This window comes from Lolium perenne, chromosome 6 (assembly GCF_019359855.2).
Source record: "Lolium perenne isolate Kyuss_39 chromosome 6, Kyuss_2.0, whole genome shotgun sequence".
Lineage (NCBI taxonomy): Eukaryota > Viridiplantae > Streptophyta > Magnoliopsida > Poales > Poaceae > Lolium > Lolium perenne.
Window position 1 is genome coordinate 91,830,651 of NC_067249.2, and position 9,390 is coordinate 91,840,040.

Genomic DNA, 9,390 nt, shown 5'->3' on the forward strand with positions numbered 1-9,390 from the left:
ACCTTCTTCTTCGGTGTACTCTCCGGTGCTAGCGTCTAAATTTGAATACGAGTATAATTACTCACTAATTCAATGGCTATTCCATACATCACATATAATCACACAAACTATTCTATGCACACAAATACTCTATTTAGGGTGCATGGGTTGTGTTGCTTGAGGAGATTTTACTTCTTTTTATTTAATATGTAAATGATAGTTTCCATAGGGTTCTTGAGAAATAATTTCCTCTCATTGAAATCTTCTTAAGATTTAATTTCTCAAACAATAATATATGAACTTATGTTGACCTAAGTCAAATGTTCATCATCATCATTTGAGAAAATGATTTAAATGAGGTAGACCACCTCATAGCATTTAATAATACTACATAGGATTTAAATCTCTAAGTAATTCATATAAGAGAGTTTGGGCCAGGGGTCCAAACATCCCATGAATTCATGTGAGACAAGATTTAAATGAAGTATAAGACTTCATATCATTTACTTAATAGTTTTGGACAATATCAACTACATAAACTAGCCATATTGTCCATTAATTAAACTAGGGCATGATCATGCAAAGTGACCACACCATTTTATTGTATAATCAATTAGTGTAAGTCAAATGTGAGCTATTAGAGTTGGAAACAACTTAATATCTATTTTGGTTGATTTTTAATAATTATTTGAATATGAAAAAGTCCCTGCCTTCTTCTTTTTATCAAATTAATTCTACATCAAATCTTGGCATGGGACCAGTGGCATTGTGTAGATATTTTCCTTAGCTTTCCAACAATATAAAGTTCATTAAATTTGGTTGAGCCAATTTGAATCTATTGAATTTCAAAGTTTGGGCAGTATTGAAATTGTTTGGAAATGTTTAAATAGAATTCGAATTCAACAGGCCGGCGGGAAAAGCTAACGGGCCGAAATGGTTTAAAACGGCCCAAGGCCAGCCCACCACGCGTCTGTGCCCGCGTGGGCTGCCTGACAGCAGGGGGCCACCCGTCAGCGAGTCTTAAAACCCGAAGCGGTATGGATCACTCTGGCGCGTTGGATTAGAACACGGATCAACGGCTCAGGTTCATCGTCTCGCCGGCGAGAGAGAGAGTTCGCCGGCGGCTCAGGTAGGGGGTCGGAGGGCTTACGGCGGCTCCAGCAAGGGTTGGCAGTATGCTTGATGAAGTTGTGGACGATGGCGGTTCTCCTGGTACAGGTGGCGTCGCCTGAGGTGGTCGGGATCGCCGGCGATTGCTGCAGGGCTTCCGCGGCGGTGATCTCCCGATTGAGCTTGCTCCGGCGATGATTGAGTGAGTGGTGAGGTGGTTGAGAAGCGGTGAGAGGTGGCGAGTGTGATGGTGTGCCTGGATTGCTCAGGGGATCTCGGTATTTATAGGCGCGAGTGAGGGTTGCGGGGCAGTGAGGTGGTCGACATGCTCGCAGCGTCTCCGGCGAGCTAGCGAGCTAGGCGAGGGCGTGGCGCTGTTCTGCGGTTCCTGGCGAAGCGATTGGCGGTGACAGCGGGGTCGGGCGGTGGCTGGATGGGTCGTGTTGCTTCCATGTCTGCCGCGATGTTCACGGAAGCTTGTCGTCGTCTCCGGCGCCGGTGGTCACGGGTCTTGGTTCCGAGCGTGTCTGGCGGCGTCGCGGTGGCGTGGTGATGCTTAACGTGCTGAGAAGTGGTCCAGGGCGTGCTCGAGGTGGTGGCGCGGCGCGTGGCCAGTGACGTCTGCGAGCGTGCACACGCGCGACGTCATCGGCATGGCGTCGCTGTGCTGGGCGCGTGCGTTCCGGCCAGTGTCGAGCTCCTCCTCGACCGTGGCTTGCCCTAGCATGCTCAGTAGGATGCGGTGGCGTTGTTTGGCAAGGTGGGCAGGGGTGGCGATGAAGGAGAGAGGAGGTGGTGCGGCATGGTGGCGCCATGGCCGGCATGCCATGCACATGTGAGCTATCCCCTCCTCCTTAGCTTCACTATGTGTCATTGATGGTTAGAGGGAACCAGGGGACCGAATGGGCTAGGTTTGATGTAGATTAGATGTGTAGATCACTATAGCAAATAGTGTCAAATAGTGCCATAGATGCTATTTGCAAAATTTATCCAAATTTGATTTAATTCAAATTGTTGCAAGTGTTGAGTTGTAAGTATTTAAATGAGTTAGAAATGACCAGAGGTGGTGAGAGGTGGTGGTGGAATTGTTGAATTCAAAGATTTGCAAATTTGGCTAAGTGGGAGATTGTTGAATATGTTAAAATGTTGCAACTTTGGTTGAGCATAGCTCTTGATCAAGAATGAATTTGGCATGGTGATCTTTACAAAAAGTGTTCACCTTGATGTTGACTTTGATGTGGTGCAAAGAGTTAGCAAGGTTTGGTTTGAGAAAATTGAATGGCAATGGCTCAAAATAGTGATCAGACTATAATTGGCAGTTTTGACCATTATCATATGTGAGCAAGATTTGTGTTTGAAATTCATTTGAATTGTGATTCTTTGATTCCAAAAGTTGTAATAAGTGTTTAGTAACATTATTCAACTAATGGTGAAGACCAATTTGATCTAGGGTCAAAATTTATAAAAATGCCATAGAGCATATGTGAGGGTTTTTAGGGTTTTGCTTTTATTTGATTTTCTTCCTCTTTTTGATTTTATTTGGTTGGTGATCTTCTCATGATCACATTAGGGTTTTAGGGTTTATCATATACACCTAATAACAATCATCATGGCATATCAATCAAATGCACAAGTCCTATGCATGGCACTATATGCAATTTGAAAAGTTTTTGTTGGTTTGAAATTTTGCTCTCTGGAATTCTTCTAACTTTCTTTTATTGAAATTTCGGATGTTACACTCACTGCCCCCGTGTCATCTATGGAGGTGGCACCGCCGGCGCTGTTCTACGCGCCACCCTCGCCAGCCCATGCGGACACGGCGGCACCGTCGCCGTTCTACTTCACGCATCTCCTACCGCTGAAGCTCACGCCGGATAATTATTTGTCGTGGCGCGCGCAGGTGCTCCCGCTCCTTCGAAGTCGCTACTTGGAGGGGTACGTCGATGGCTCACTCCCGTGTCCGCCGGTGTATCACCCGGCGTATCACGCATGGGTGGCCCAAGATCAGGCCATCCTTTCTGCCATCCAGTCGTCGCTCACGCCGAGCGTTTCGTCGCTGGTCCTCTTCGCCTCTATGTCGCGGGATGCGTGGACGGCTCTTCACAGCAGCTTTGCCTCACAATCTCAGGCGCGTGCTCATGCTATTCGCACCGAACTAGGCGAGACCAAGCTTCTTGACAGCAGCATCACGGACTACTTCAACAAGATGGCCGGCCTCGCCGACACACTCGCCTCCATTGGCCAGCCGCTTCGCTCCGAGGACTTCACCACCTATGTTCTGAATGGCCTTGATGACGATTATGACAATCTCGTTGAGAACATCAGTGGTCGCGACGACCCATTGCCGCGCCATGAGCTCTACTCGCGCCTCCTCGGTCGTGAACAGCGTGTCAAGGTGAAACATGCCTCTCCGAGCTTCTCCGCCGACAACGCCGCTGCTCGCGGCAAGCCCCAGAAGCTGCCAACGGCGGGTGGCAAGTCGACGCCCGGGCCTCAGCAGCCTCAGCGGTCTGCCGTGCCGCCTGTCACGGGCGGGAATCGCCCCCGTGCCTGCTGCCCTTCATGCGGCGCTCAACAAGCGTGTCAGCTGTGTGGTCTTGACAACCACATCGCCTCTCGCTGTCACCGGCGCTTCAAGCAAGACTTCCTCGGCATCGGCAACAATGGCAAGGGCAATGACAAGCAGGCTGCCGCTGCTGTGACGGGTCAGGAGCACGGATATACTCCGTCCTATCCCATTGACGCGTCATGGTACATGGACACGGGAGCTACTAATCACCTGACGAGTGAAATGAGTAAGCTCTCCACCCAGGAGCCGTATCGCGGTCATGATCAGGTTCGCACCGCCAATGGAGCAGGTATGCGCATCTCACATGTTGGTCAGGCTTCCCTTCTCGCACATAACTCTCGCCACTTGCATCTTCGTAATGTTCTTCGTGTTCCTTCCGCCACACGTAGTCTGTTGTCTATTCCTCAACTTACTCGTGATAATAATGTCCTTGCTGAATTTCATCGTTTTCACTTTTTCATCAAGGATCGGGACACAAGAGCCGTTCTTCTTAGAGGTCGTCTTCGCCATGGCCTATATGTGCTTGATGCGCCCCCTGCGCCGCATGCTCCCCAGGTGTTCAGTGGTGTGCGTGTGTCCTCTACACACTGGCATGCACGCCTTGGTCATCCTGCTGCTCCCATAGTTCGCCATGTTCTGCATCGTCATGAACTTCCAGTTGTGTCCAATAAAAGTGTAGAGACTATCTGTGATGCCTGTCAGCAAGGCAAGAGTCATCAGCTTCCGTTTTCAGAGTCGAGTCGTGTGGTTAAACATCCTCTTGAGCTTGTGTTTTCTGATGTATGGGGTCCTGCCCAGACATCTGTTAGTGGCCATAATTACTATGTCAGTTTTATTGATGCTTACAGTCGATTCACCTGGCTTTATCTTATTAAGCGTAAATCTGATGTGTTTGATGTTTTTATTCATTTCCAAGCACATGTTGAGCGCCTTCTTAAGCATAAAATTCTTCATGTTCAGTCCGACTGGGGGGGTGAATATCACAACCTCAACTCGTTCTTTAGTAAGCTTGGGATCTTGCACCGTGTGTCTTGTCCTCATACACATCAACAGAATCGCGCCGCTGAACGGAAACATCGCCACCTTGTAGAGACTGGCATCACCTTACTAGCTCATGCCTCCGTTCCGTTTCGGTGTTGGAGCGATGCTTTTTCCACGGCTTGTTTCTTAATAAATAGGCTTCCATCACGACTCCTACAAATGAAAACCCCCTTGAACTCTTGCTCAATGAACTCCCAGATTATACACTCCTCAAAGTTTTTGGGTGTGCATGTTGGCCTCATCTTCGCCCATATAACAAACGTAAGCTAGAGTTTCGGTCTAAAAAGTGCGTCTTTCTTGGGTATAGTTCCCTTCACAAAGGGTACAAGTGCCTACATGTTCCCACCAACCGCGTTTACATATCTCGTGACGTAGTGTTTGATGAGAATGTGTTCCCTTTTTCCGCACTTCCGAATAACTCTTCTACACCCATACCACCTGTGCCTTCCATTACACCGTCGCCTGATCAATTTGTAGATGCTGCATATACTCCTGCGTTGCTTCCTAACCATGCTACAGGTATTGGACGCGGCGCTCGACTTGAGCTCCTGGATGATCAAGCGCCGGACGAGGACGTGGATCACGTCCAGGACGCCGTTCCCGTGCATGCCCCATGCATGCCGGGTCGCGCCCCCCCAGCCCGCTGCTTCTCTGCCCGTGGCAGCTCCGCCCGCCACGGCTGCCTCGCCAGGCCCAGCGCCAGCGCCGGGCGCCTCCGTCTCGGCCCCGTGTGGGCCGCCTCTGCTTGGCCCGTCACTGCCAAGCTCTCCGCCGCTGCTTGAGCCTGGCCCATCGTCGCCAGGGCTGGCCTCGCCACTCCCCGCGTCTCCTGTGCCTGACTCGTCGTCGACTTCGTCGTCGGCCTCTGGCTCGTCCTCTCCCGTGCCGCCAGCTCCTGTGACTCGTGGACCTCGTACTCGCAGTCAGTCTGGGATTTTTCGTCCAAAGGAACGCACAGATGGGACTATTGCATGGATTGCTGCTTGTGTGGCTGATGCTACTGCTGACCCTACTGTTGAGCCTCGTCATTTTCAGGCTGCTCTGGGTATTCCTCACTGGCGCACTGCGATGGAGCAGGAATTCCAGGCTCTACTGAAGAATGACACTTGGTGTCTTGTTCCTCCTGTGTCTGGAGTCAATGTTATTGATTCAAAATGGGTGTTCAAAGTAAAGAAGCATGCTAATGGTTCTATTGAACGCTACAAGGCACGCTTAGTTGCCAAGGGTTTCAAACAGAGGTATGGTCTTGATTATGAAGATACTTTCAGTCCAGTTGTCAAGCCCACCACCATTCGCCTTCTGCTTTCTCTGGCTGTTACTCGAGGTTGGTTTCTTCGTCAGCTTGATGTACAGAATGCGTTTCTGCATGGCATTCTCGAGGAGGAGGTTTATATGCGTCAGCCTCCAGCCTTTGTTGATCCTACCCATCCTCACCACCTCTGTCGCCTTGTTAAGGCTCTGTATGGACTTAAGCAGGCTCCTCGTGCGTGGCATGCACGACTTGGCTCCGTTCTTCGAGCTCATGGGTTTGTTCCGTCCACTGCTGATACATCACTATTTCTTCTTCAGCGTCCTGAGGTTACTATGTACCTGCTGGTGTATGTTGATGATATCATCCTCATCAGCTCCTCTGATGCTGTTGCTGACCGCCTTGTGTCTGCACTCAGTGGTGATTTCGCTGTTAAGGATTTGGGTGCTCTGCACTATTTCCTTGGTCTGGAGGTCTCACGGTCTTCTGCTGGGCTGACTCTTACACAGCAGAAGTATTCTCTGGACTTGCTGCGCCGTGCTGGTATGTTGAAGTGTAAACATGCTACCACTCCTATGTCTGCTACTGATCGCATGTCTGCTCTTGATGGAGACATTCTTTCGTCTGATGACGCTACTGAGTACCGCAACCTTGTTGGAGGGCTGCAATACCTCACTATCACCAGACCAGATGTCTCTTATGCAGTCAACCGTGTGTGTCAGTATCTTCATGCACCTCGGACATCCCATTGGTCAGCTGTGAAGCGTATTTTGCGCTATATTTGTCTCACTGCCTCGTATGGCTTGCTTCTTCAGCCGGCCCCGTCTTGTGCGCTTTCAGCTTTCTCGGATGCGGATTGGGCTGGTAATCCAGATGACAGGTGATCCACGGGGGGCTATGCAGTATTCTTTGGTCCTAACTTGATCGCCTGGAATGCTCGCAAGCAGGCTACAGTATCTCGCAGTAGTACTGAAGCTGAATACAAGGCGGTTGCTAATGCTACAGCTGAGCTCATATGGGTACAGTCTTTGTTGAGAGAGTTGAGAGTCTCTCAACGTCAGTCTCCAGTCCTTTGGTGTGATAACATCGGTGCTACATACCTCTCTTCTAATCCGGTATTTCATGCCCGAACAAAACACATTGAATTGGACTATCACTTTGTCAGGGAACATGTTGCAAAGAAGCTACCCCGTATCAAGTTCATCTCGTCCAAGGATCAACTTGCTGACATCTTCACGAAGCCTCTTCCACAGCCACAGTTTGTAGGTTGTAGGCGCAATCTTAACTTGATTTGTACTTCAGGCCATAGTTAAGATTGAGGGAGGGTGTTAGACTGTATATACGTAGCGTTGTATATGTGTTGTATTGTACGTCTTGGTACCCATATATATATGAGATAGCCACACCCGTATTGTGGTGTCGAGCAGTTCCCAAACCCTTTGTTTTACATCCACAACTCCATTTCCTTTTGAGGTTGACCGCATCAGGTCGTCCACCATCATATCATATGCCTAAATTGATTCTTACTATCGCGTGCACATTAGGCCTCAAAAGCATAAGTTTGCAAAGCAATGTCATCCCACTGGCCACTTTCGTCATGCAATTTACACTAAAACAATGTAAGCATTAGGCCTTGTTCAGCAGGCCTGTGTTTGGGAGTTTTAGCAGAAGTGTTTTGGGTGGCTGAGGTATTTTTACTGGAAACTGACATACGTGGAGTGTAATCAATCAGCTCAACCAACTGTCGATCCGTCGGGGATCTACCCCAATGGGGTGGAACTGGAAAAATACGCCCAACCAGTTGCTAATCGGCTGGAGCAACGAGAAGTACATGGTGACCAAGAAAACGCGAGGTAGGTCTGTTAAGAGATCGGTCCACATACGTGTGTATTTATATCGTATGTGCCTTGTATTGTAACCTGCCAAGTATATAAATAGAAGAGGTGGGGAGCACGTTGCTCCATCCACGAAAATCCTAAACGTGTGTTTTAACTTGGTATCAGAGCCTACAGCCGCCGCACGGGTCTCCCTTCTCCCGATCCGATCTCATCACCGCCGCCCTCTCCGATGGGTTCCTCTAGCGCAGCGATGCAGCTCTCCGTCATCGGACCGGTTGTCTCCCCGCCCGCGCCGACGGCTGCTCCCACGGTTCCCACTGTTGGGATTCGTCTCGATCGCAACAACTTCGCTCTGTGGCGTGCTCTTACGCTCACCAACCTCTCCGGGGCTTCGCTCCATGGTTACCTCGACGGCACGGTGGCGGCGCCAGCCAAGACCATCACCGAGGGCACCGGCGACGCCGCTCGGCAGGTTGACAACCCCGCGTATGGTACGTGGTGGACTCAGGACCATGACTGAGGAGATCGCGAGCCAGCTCCTCGGCTGCAAGACAGCGGCCGCGGCTTGGACGGCAATCCAAGCCATGTTTTCCACGCAGAGCCGCGCTGGAGTCAGGCATCTTCGTCGCCAAATTCAGGGACTGCGGAAGGGCGATGCGACCGCAAGCGAGTATATGCACAAGGTGCAGGCTCTGGCTGACGCCATGGCCACCGCTGGGTCTCCTCTTCGTGACGATGAAATCATCGGTTACATGCTTACCGGCCTCGGCTCCGCTTTCAATCCGATCGCGGCGTCCCTGAACATGATCACCAGGGTGGTTACTGCTGCCGAGTTCTATTCCATGGTCCTGAACTACGAGGGCTGATGACGCGTAAAGCACACGCTCGTTGGGAACCCCAAGTGGAAGGTGTGATGCGTACAGCAGCAAGTTTCCCTCAGTAAGAAACCAAGGTTTATCGAACCAGTAGGAGTCAAGAAGCACGTTGAAGGTTGATGGCGGCGGGATGTAGTGCGGCGCAACACCAGGGATTCCGGCGCCAACGTGGAACCTGCACAACACAACCAAAGTACTTTGCCCCAATGAAACAGTGAGGTTGTCAATCTCACCGGCTTGCTGTAACAAAGGATTAACCGTATTGTGTGAAAGATGATTGTTTGCAGAAAACAGTAAAACAGTATTGCAGTAGATTGTATTTCAGTAAAGAGAATTGGACCGGGGTCCACAGTTCACTAGAGGTGTCTCTCCCATAAGACAAACAGCATGTTGGGTGAACAAATTACAGTTGGGCAATTGACAAATAAAGAGAGCATGACCATGCACATACATATCATGATGAGTATAGTGAGATTTAATTGGGTATTACGACAAAGTACATAGACCGCCATCCAACTACATCTATGCCTAAAAAGTCCACCTTCAGGTTATCATCCGAACCCCTTCCAGTATTAAGTTGCAAAGCAACAGACAATTGCATTAAGTATGGTGCGTAATGTAATCAACAACTACATCCTTAGACATAGCATCAATGTTTTATCCCTAGTGGCAACAGCACAACACAACCTTAGAACTTTCATCCTTTGTCCCAGGTGTTAATGCAGGCAT